This window comes from Globicephala melas, chromosome 13, assembly GCF_963455315.2.
Source record: "Globicephala melas chromosome 13, mGloMel1.2, whole genome shotgun sequence".
NCBI lineage: Eukaryota > Metazoa > Chordata > Mammalia > Artiodactyla > Delphinidae > Globicephala > Globicephala melas.
In genome coordinates, this window is record NC_083326.1 from 7,924,516 (window position 1) to 7,934,208 (window position 9,693).

Consider the following 9,693-nt stretch of genomic DNA (forward strand, 5'->3'; position numbering starts at 1 on the left):
TTGATAAGGTGGGTAAAGGAGTGGAATGAGATAAATACCGGAAATGAAAGGTGGGTGTCTGAGCAAGTGGAAGAATGAGATCAGAAAGAGGAGGGTGCCTCAGTCAGGGACAAACCACCTACTTCACAGGCCAGGGAGCTGGTGCTGGTGGCGTGGGTAGGAGGCTGGGTACCTGAAAAATCCATGTTCTTCTGTGTAGTTATATGGTAGGAACTCCCTTTATGACAATGTAAAGCAGTGTAAATATTTATTTGTAGGCACATCACATTTACATGCTGAGAGTGTGTGTGTCTTTGTGTAAGTGTGTTGTGTCATGTTATCTTAAGAACTGTGTGACCTTTTGCTCTTAGAGTCATATTATGCGGGGGAGTAGTGTTACAGTCTGATGCATGTGTCCTCGCTCTCATCCACAGCACACGGCTTAGTTTAGCGAGTGAACGGAATAAACAGGCAGATCTCTGGCCTGCCTTGCGCCGGTATGATCATGACAAAGCTTTTGCTCCTGGGGGGCCTTTGCGGCTTGCTCTAGGCTGCACTCATGTGTTTATTTTGGGAGCAGCAGAGACTCAGAACCCAGCATGACACTTGCATGACAATTTATTTATTTATTTTTTTGACAATTTATTTTTAAAGGGGTTATAAATATGTAACTCCTTGAGCAAGAAATCAAAGCTCTTCGGGTATATTTTATAATCAGTTACCAGCACCCTCCCTCTCTCTGAAATAAACTAGATTACATTTTAATGCAATTTGAATTAATGATTTCATTTTCATTAAATTATCGGCATTTTATTTGCTGGTATGTGAGGCGCACTCCCAACAGTTGTCTGTTGCAAAGCCGTGCTAAGAGGCCCGTCGCAGGTGCCTTGGAGTCGCACCTCCCACTGCGGCTCCTGCAGGGTTAATATCCCCTTTCTCACTTTTGGAGACATTCACTCCCAGTTGTTCTTGTTATGAGCCTTCCTTTCTGATATCATGAACAGAAACCCTGCTAGAGCAGAAGAAAAAAATAAAAGGCAAAAGGATGGAAGTAGGTATAATCTGCATGACTTTCTAGGATGGAGAGTATGGACTTGAGGGTCAGACATAGGTGGTTGGGTTCAATTCCAAGATCAACCATTTACTACTAATCTTGGGACAGTTACTTAACTTTTCTGAGTTAGAGCTTCCTTCTTTGCAAAATAAGCATAATACTTTCTTCCTCACGGGGCTGTTAAAACACTGAAAAGACACCATATGTAAAGCACCAAGCAGGTAGTAGTCACTTAATAAGCGTTTGTTTCCTCCAATAAGTGTTAGTTTTCCTCCTTTACTTAAAGCAGAGGCAGGAGTCTTCTAACTTGTGAAAGAGATACAATATTGACTTCATTTCGGGAAGTAGTCAGGATAGGCTAGATTGTGCTGCAGTAAGAAACAATCCCCAAATCTCAGTGACTTACAAAACAAAGGTTTATTTTCTGTTCATGCTACATGTTTGTTGTGGGTCAGTTTCGTTTCTTTTCTTCTTTACTTAGGAGTTGGGGGCACACCAGTTGCAGGACCTTGATCTAGCATTACTTTGTTCTTGCACCCTTCACCATTGACTCTCTTTGTGTGTTCAAATGCCTGGGGAGTGCCTGACAGGGCTGACCCTGTGTCTTGGCAGAAGCTCTTTGCACTGAGGTATCAGAGCAACAGAGAGGGCCCTCAGCTCCCCATGCATGCTGTCAGGTGAATGGCTGACAGCTGGAATTACACTGACTGGAATATTTTTTGGCTTGAGATTTTGTTAAAATGGAAATGCCTCTGGGAGGAGTCAAATCTCATTTTATGCGGGTGTGTGCGTGTAAGTGCTTTTTGAGAAAAGAAAATGCAGTGCTGGGCAAATTATAATAATGCTCTACAAATGGTTGCTGATTTTTTTTTTTTCTGAGAGCATGACATAGATGGCTAGCTCCTCTTCCATAATGTAGATTCATCACTGGGAAGTAACTGCCCAAGGTCTACCCTCTACCATCCTCTCTTATATCTAAGTGTGGCTACGTGACTGAGTTCTAGCCAATGAAATGTGATTGGAAATTGTCAAGCAGAGTACCATGCAGTGGTTTCCAATGCCAGGGAGGACTCCAGCTACACGGAGGATAGCAAAGATCATCACAATGCCAGCCACCAGGACTGGAAGTTCACACCTTCTGCCTGCTATCTCTTGGTATTGGAGTTGCCAGGGAAAACACAATGGAGTCGAGCACTGGATGGAACAATGCTGTGCTCACATAGAAAAGAGGCAGAGCAAGATCAACTCCGATAGCGGGTGTCAGTCTCTCCTGGCAGCCCATGCTGAGCAACTGGCCTACGTACACCCCTGCAGTGAAGGGAATCCATGTGAGGTCAAATAAATGGGGCTGGAGGACTTTTTAAATGTGCATGAAAAGGTCAGGGGTTGACTGAAGCCACTTTTTCCATAGGTTCTCAGCAGGTCTGAATGAGCCATGGCTCTAAAACAAATATTCATTGATGCCCTGGGGACAGAGGCAAAAGAGGTATAATAGGAATTGGGCACATAAACTGGCAACTTCTGCACAGTGAATACCAGAACTATGGGAATTCAAGAGAGAGACATCAATTGTGGACCTGAGAATTAAGTTCTGAAAAGTGAATCAGAGGTAGGCAGATAAAAGAAGGGATGGCTAGGGTGGGTGAATGCACTGAGCTATGGAGAGAGAAGTTTCTCTCAAGCCACCTGCATCTTCTCTGCTGGCCCTCGGAGGAAGGTACGATGAGGGAGCGACTCTCTGGACTGAGGTCAGCCAACACCAGAGACTGGACCCATCCCTTTCTCATGATACTAACTAGAGGCTGACACTGTATTCGAGTCCTTGCACAGTGACCCTCACAGACATCCTTCCCTATGCACCTGTGCCTCCATAGAGGCTGAGCTGGTGGCCCAGAGGTGAGAAGTCTGATTGATCCAGCTCCCATGGTGTGTGGAACTCAGTGGACAGCCCTCGTTTAGCCCACATGGGACCCTAATTCATTAGGAGCAGTGACCACACCCACAGACTCAGGTGTGGGGTGATGACTGGATAACACTAGGGGCCTGAGCCTCAAAATTAGACACAATTTGTCCATTTGCTCTGAGTCTTTCCCCAGCTTGTAGTCAGCCAGACCCCCACCTCTGCTGAGATACCTGCATATTTGGGTCACAGTTATAGCTTCAGTTCTGCCAGTAGGAGTGTCTAGTTCTAACAGCTGGCTGCCTGCCTGTACATCCCAAGTCCAAGTTAGACACCAGGCTTTTTTTTTTTTTTTTTTTTTAACTGTCTCCTGGCCTGGATTTTACCCAAGACAGAAGCAAGCCCTTCTCTTTCCCCTGGTCCTCCCTTCCTCGTCTCTCAGTCTAACCCCAGGTGAGCCCATGCAAATCACTAGTCTTTTTCCCAGCCTGATCTACCATCAGACAGGCTTAGGAAGTATACGCCCCAAAGACCCCAGCATTAGCAAAGGTCAAGTTTTTTGGTTTGTTGCAGTATTTCTCATGCATTTTCTCTTCTCGCCCACATGAGCATGGTCATTGGATACTTCATTTTCTCAGAGGGCTAAATGACAGAAAATTTGAAAAAGGATCTGATAGTGTATTTTTAGCATGAACAAAAGCCTTAATGGAAAGGTCTCAGAGTGGAATTTCTGGCTTTTGCACATTGATGGGGAGAATTTAGGGGCTCTAGTGTTAAGAATTCCCCATTCCTAAAATCATACTTCATAGTTTGCATGCCAGAAGAAGGTCTAGTATATAGTGTGTGGTTGTGATTTGAAATTCAGCAGAGAAACGGAATGGATATTTGGAGTGGGTAGAACCTGAGAGAAGTGCTCATTTGCTTTTTTTTTTTTTTAATGGACTAAACTAGAACTTACATGTGTATCATTGGAATGAACCAAGCAGGAGGGAAAAGTGATGATGCAGAGGAGGGGGCAATTGCAGGGACAAAGTCCTTGAGTATCAAGGAGATTATGTCATGAGTACAAGTGTAGGAGCTAGTCTTTGATGGGACGAGGAACCATGAAAGAAGGAAGAGAATGAGGGGGCGTGTTCAGGTAGCTTTACATGTTCAGGTGGATCACATGGTGGGAAGATGCAGGTGCCTCTCTCTTAGTGTTTTCAGTCTCTCAGTGCCTTTGGGGGGATATCACGTGCTGAGTGTGGGGCTAGTGACTGAGGAGCATGCCCTGGAGATGCAAAGATAGAGAAAAGATGTGAAATAACTCCAGAGAATGTAAAAGGGAAATTACTAGAAACATTTAGTAGGATCACTGGACAGCGTCTAGTGTTTATTTGGGATTTATGCCATTAGATTAACATGACTTGACATCATAATACATGTGGTTCCCCCCCTGCCCCGGAAACATTCAGCTGTTAGAAGGTTCAGGATGTGTAGATATTTCAGTTTGACAAGGATCGGGGTTTTTCTAGCTGTGTGCAAAAGGGAGAGGGGGCAATGGAGCTAAAGATGTTTTCAATGGAAGGTTCAAAGAGGTTACCTGACTCATCTTAGATCACACATCAAGTCAATGGCAAAAGCCCAGAATGTAAACCCAGGTCTGCCCCTCCCTCATTGTCACCCCCTATCAGGGCCCTGACACTTTAGGCTGGATAAAGAGGGAAGGGGGACAATGAGGGGGTGATATTTATCCAGCCTAAAGTATCTGGTCCAATATTATTATTGTTATTTTGTTATTACTGTGAAAGGAATTCTGCATTGCAATATTGTGCCAAATAAACGTTGACATGTAGCTTTTAAGTTAACAGGTACCTGTTTGTATTTAAGAAAATCATCCCCATGTATGTTCATGGTCAAAGAGAATGCCTGTACCTTCTCTGGGAACGCTGATCAGAAGACACGCCCAGAGCTCTGAGAAGCCTTAAGCACACTCTTCATAGACAGACAGGGAGGCACGAAGTCATAACATGTTTTATGGGAAAAGCCATGAAAACTTCAAGCCTTCTGCAACACCGATTAAGAATAATTTAAATCATTCATCTTGTATTAGAAAATGTCAGTGGCTATTAGCTAATCCATTTCAAATGGATTTTATTTGTATAAAATAGGCATTTTAGAAAGTGAATTTATTGCTCACAATTACCTCTTCCAATGTGAAATTATTGCGATATTAGTAGTAAATGCGCTCTGATTGAATTTATATCATTAATCAAATATTCCTAAATTGAACTCCTAATCGAGTGTTATAAGTTAAATAAAAAGCCCCAGAGGATGCTTTTCAAGGCCTCAACCAAGGAGGAGGAACTGGTGACTTAATAGGACATTTGCTATTTTTTTTGACTGCCTAGTCTGAAAGCACCTATGTTTGAGGAATCCCCCATCTCACGAGTCATGGCAGGAGGCAGAATCCTCCTTCTGCTTGAGAATGTGACGGGGTAGCAAACTGAAAAGGCCAGATACTTTCCCATTCTCCTTTGCGGCCAGTGTGGGATTGTGATCTAGGCTCAGCCAATCAGATACCCCTCCCCAGACTCAAATCGTTGCTAAGAAAGCGCAGAGGAGGCAGTGGAGAAGCCATTGTGGCAGCACAGGTGATGGTGGAAGCAGCTCCAGGTCTAAGGCCAGTGGCCGGGAGAATGCATGGTGGCATTCAGTGTTCTGCGGTTGGAGCAGAGGTGTCACTGTAAGTCAGTTATAAGTGGGAGGAAGATACATCCTACTTTTCTTGGGACAGTCCCAGTTGATGCCTGTTATTTCGTGACAACAGAATTCCCCTTCATTTTCAAAATGGTTCCAGTTTGTAAAGTTAACAATCTGGCCACCTTGGTCATAATCAAAATCCCTTAGATCTTCAACCTTCTCTCAGATTGTTCCCTTTACTTCCTTGCTTTGAAATCGGGCTCTTTCCTGAGAACACTTCTTTATTTTCACCCCTCTCTGATGGTGGCTTTCTTAAGTCCTACACTCATTCTTTTGTGCCTGGAAGGAGAGTAGATGTCTTCTTTGTCATCCTTGCTTCTTATTTTTACTTCCAAATCATTCCTTTCCAGTGTAATAACCCTATTAATTTCTCACCATCTATCACCCTTCTAATGTCTCATTTATTGTCGCTTATTGTCTTTATGGACTTGAATCCATTGGTTCATTATTATCATCATTCCTTTGTGTACACCATCATCTCTCTTGATCTTTGTCCCTCTTACTTGCCTAATTCTATCCAATAACAAGCTTGAGATCAGGTGAGGTGAAACCACCCAGTCATGCTGTGACAGAGGGTTTTAATTGTCTACCCTAGTAACACTTTCTCCCTTTTTTCCTTAGTAGAAATGTACCTGGATTCATGGCTGCATGGAAAAATTTCAGCCCGTTGAGATGTAAGCAGAGCTGTTTTATAAAATTTTAGGGAAATATTCCCAAAGAAGGGGTATATATGTGTGAGAACTTCTTTAACTTTTTTTTCCTTCCATTTGGCTGGAACATGGATGTGAAGGCTGGAACCTGAGCAGCTGTCTTGGGCAATGTGGTCACATGTTAAGGATGTAGAGTTTGGGTCCTAATGATCATGATGCTCATAATGTGATGTAGGCCTAGACCCCCTATCTCTGAACTCCACGTGAGAGAGAAATGAACTTCTATCTTGGTGTGTTAGGCAGAATAATGACCCCTAAAGATGTCTATTCCCTTATCTCAAAAGCCTATGAATATGTTCCCTTACCTTGGCAAAAGGGGCTTTGCAGATGTGATTAAATTAAGGGTCTTGCTGAGAGGATCTTGGATTATTCAGGTGGGTCCAATCTAATCCCATGAGTCCTTAAAACTGAGAACTTTTCCCAGATGTAATCAGTCAGAGAGAAAGGTTTGATGATGGAAGCAGCGTCAGAGAGATATAATGTTTCAGGCTTTGAAGATAGAGGGAAAGGGCGTGAGAGCAGCTGGAAAGGGCAAGAAAATGGATTCTCCTTTAGAGTCTCCAGAATTGAATGTGACCCATCAACACCTGATTTTAACCCTTAAGACCCATTTTGGACTTTGGACCTATAGAATGGTAAGATACTATATTTGTGTTATTTTAAGTTTATGGTCATTTGTAATGTCAGTAATAGAAAATGAACACACTTGGTTCATACATTGTTATTTTGTGTTTACATGTTACTCACAACTATATTCAATCTCAAATAATATACACACTGAAAGACTTTAACTAAATAAGATACACATTGAAGAATCCAAGACTGCCAGCCTTCAGGAGGTTTTTGGAACTACCCAGACATTGTACTATATTTCCCCAATTAACTCAGACTTCCCCTCTTTCAAATGTCATCTTCTCTATTCTTCGAACCTCAGACATTTCCTCCGCATAACTTATATTCAGTCGGTGCCTTTGCTTCTTATTTTATTTAGAAAATAGAAGCAATGGAAGGGGAACCTCCTTGTGCTCCCACCACCATATATACTAAGCAGCTCACATTTTATCCATTTGCTTAATCATCTTTCTCCGTATAATGGACAATGTACTTAGTTCAGACCCTTCACATGTACACTGTATTCTATGCCCAAACTCCTACTCAGAGATGTTGTTCCTTCAGTTATACCCTTTTGCTCTGGCATCATAAGTATTTTCTCTCTATTGGATCACTTCTGCCCTTTTTTCCTATGCTTTCTGCTTTGACATGGAAAGGGAGAAATGAGAGGTGTATGTCTGGTGGTGTATGAGTGGGGTGTGTGTGTGTGTGTGTGTGTGTGTGTGTGTGTGTGTGTGTGTGTGTGTGTGTGTGTGTGTGTGTGTGTGTGTGTGTGTGTGTGTGTGTATATGTGCGCATGCAGAGGAGAGCTATCGATAAATCTTAGTATTTATTCTCTGAAGCCTTAACTGTAAAATCAATTCATATCAACAGATGTTTGTAATCTATAAAATGCATATTTATTTAGTAAGGAGTTATGAGGTTAAGAAGTAATGTGTTTATCACAAGTCCTAGCTTATTTACAGAAGTTCTAAAATAAAATACTTTTACTTCCCATCTCCATAACTACATCTGTCACTGTCAGCCTAAGTATCTAATTTTGGGTTCCAAAATAGTTAAATCTGTCTATTAGATAAGAACTCTGTCTTTGAATTCATTAGGGGATATCACACATGACACGCTAAAGGATAAAAGATACGACATGAGGAGGCAACACAAATGGGTGAGATTTGAGGGTAGGGGAGTCTGGTTCTGCGGCAGTGGCAGAGCTTGTCCTGTCCAGGCCTGGGTGTCACCAATGCTAAGCCATGGGTTGTTTTGGTCGAAATCCTGTGGTTTGGTTAAAATTGTCCTGCAGTGTAGGCGGGCATCCAGTTTTGTGGCTGCACCATTTTACACTCCCACCAGCCATGGAAGAGAGTTCCACTTGTTCTACATCCTTGTCAAGACTTGTATTGTCAGTCTTTATAATTTTCAGGCATTTACTGGCCGTTCGTATATCTTCTTTTATGAAGTGCCTGTTAAAATCTTTTGCCTATTTGTATTGGGCTGGTTGTCTCACTATTACTGATTTGTAGCAGTTCTTTATATATTCTGGATGCAAATCCTTTGTCACATATCAGCCAGGAATACTTCTGAATGCAAATAAAGAAATTAACTAGTGGTGACTTAAGCAGTTACAATGTCAATTATCTGATAAAACAAAAAAGTCCAGCGCCAGGCAGTCCACGGATTACTAAGCGGATCTGCAGTCCATGGCAGGTTGGCTTTTCACGTTTGTGCTTATGACCTTATGACTACAAGGTGGCTGCCATTGCTTCAGGTGCTAGGCTGCATTCAAAGGCCAGAAGCAGGGAGGCAACATGAAAAGGGCTTTGTATGATTTCTCCTTCTTTCAAGGGAGATAAACATTATTTCTCAGAAGTGCTCCAAAACTTCCTTTGATTTCTGATTGTCCACACACATCAGCAAAGGAAGGCTGGGACGTGAGCTTTAGGCAATGTTCTATATACTAGTTGTGACTAGTGGTATATATAGTCATGACTGCATTAGGCAATCATGATTCATGCCCAGGGGCTGGGCCCTTGGCATGAGCACAGGTGCTATTACTTAGAAGAGACGAATGACTGCTGGGTAGGCACCTAACGTGGCAACATTAAAACCCCCAAAGCTATATGTTACTCCCTGATGCAATGAGGGATCCTTTGGAAAGTTTTGAGAAGTCTTGGTAAGCTTGTGGACATCACAGAGGTATCATAAAAAAAAGTTAGAAAGCCAAATCATTTTACTTCGATGCGTAGAACAGCAACAGCAGCACAAACTTTCCTTGAATGTCTGATCTCAGAGAAGCCCTACTGGCTTGAAGAGCTGAATCAGGTTGTTAGTTCTGATCACATATTATTGCTGCAATAGGAAGGCAGGATTCGTACCTACATTTTCCAGGGGAACAAGGCCAGATAAGGTCCCATAGGAGTGTTGAAGGCAAGTGGGGTTAAAGGTCCATGCCTTTGTCTGGGCTCTGAAAGTCGATCCTGAGGCAAGGACATTTTAGAAAAGGTATTTGGGAAGTGATCCCAGGAAACAGGAGTGAAGGACTGGGGAAGGGCATTGCAAAAGCACATGAAGTGTTGGTCATTCCTGGGGATTGGTTGGCTGGGAGTCTCTGAGGAGCTGTACAGACTACAGGGCAGACTTGTTCTCCAAGTGTGGCCCTCGAATGAGCTGCACTGGCATCACCTTGACTGTATTATACGTGC